Genomic DNA, 1,015 nt, shown 5'->3' on the forward strand with positions numbered 1-1,015 from the left:
CACCAGGCCGACTGCTGGCTGCCGACTACTCCACCAGGCCGACTGCTGGCTGCCGACTCCTCCACCAGGCCGACTGCTGGCTGCCGAATCCTCCGCCAGGCCGACTGTCCAAAGTCAACTGCATCCTGACGAGACACCGATGGGACGACCATACCGCAACGTCATCTACAGTGTACCGTGTCCCCTGTGTACTGATTTATAAAGTACCCCAGGGGACAAGCATGACATGCACCATGCCACTAGCCATGCCTACATAGCTTGGCTTGCAAGCTACCCAAGGTAGCTTACAACCAAAGCCACTACCACCCATGCCAACTCCTATATATATAGGCACACATCCATCCATCAGGGGATGGACTCATGCACACACACAAGCAAGCTAGCTAGCAAGAGAGATAGCTAGCAAGCCATCCACACACACGCATGAGCATACACATGCTCATGGCCATGAGCCATGAGCATGGCCGGCCACTAGAGCATGCCACATACACGCATATATGAAACCAGATGCCTGTGGCACTGCTTTCAGATACAGCTCCAGGAGCACTTTGTACCAGATATACCACATATACTCAGACATGCAGGAGTAGGGGTGTTATCTCTTCGGAGAGCCCCGAACCTGGGTAAACTAGCGCGTGGTACTCGCATACCCGTCCCTGGATATTCCGGCAGCAGTCTTGCCCTCACACGAAGCCACCTTGTGGCATATGTCATCTTGCACCCCCCGTGAGAATACCACGACATTTGGAGCCCGCCGTGGGGCGGTACTATGCTACCGCGCCGCTGCTGGTTTCGCAGTCCGGGCATGACCCTTTTTTCTTCATCAGCTCCGCCGCAGCATCGTGCCGTCTCTCCGGTAGCACTCGAGGGCTCGACGTCGACCCGCCCCCGGAGCGGCTGCGAGGGGTGGCGCGACCTCGTCGTTGGCATCGCCTTCTTCGCCGCTACCACAACGCTGGCCGGCTATCCGTGCGTGCGCCTCGCGTGGGCCTCGCTTCGGTCGGCCGCATCCATC

The sequence above is a fragment of the Triticum dicoccoides genome, chromosome 4A (assembly GCF_002162155.2).
Source record: "Triticum dicoccoides isolate Atlit2015 ecotype Zavitan chromosome 4A, WEW_v2.0, whole genome shotgun sequence".
In the NCBI taxonomy this organism is placed as follows: domain Eukaryota; kingdom Viridiplantae; phylum Streptophyta; class Magnoliopsida; order Poales; family Poaceae; genus Triticum; species Triticum dicoccoides.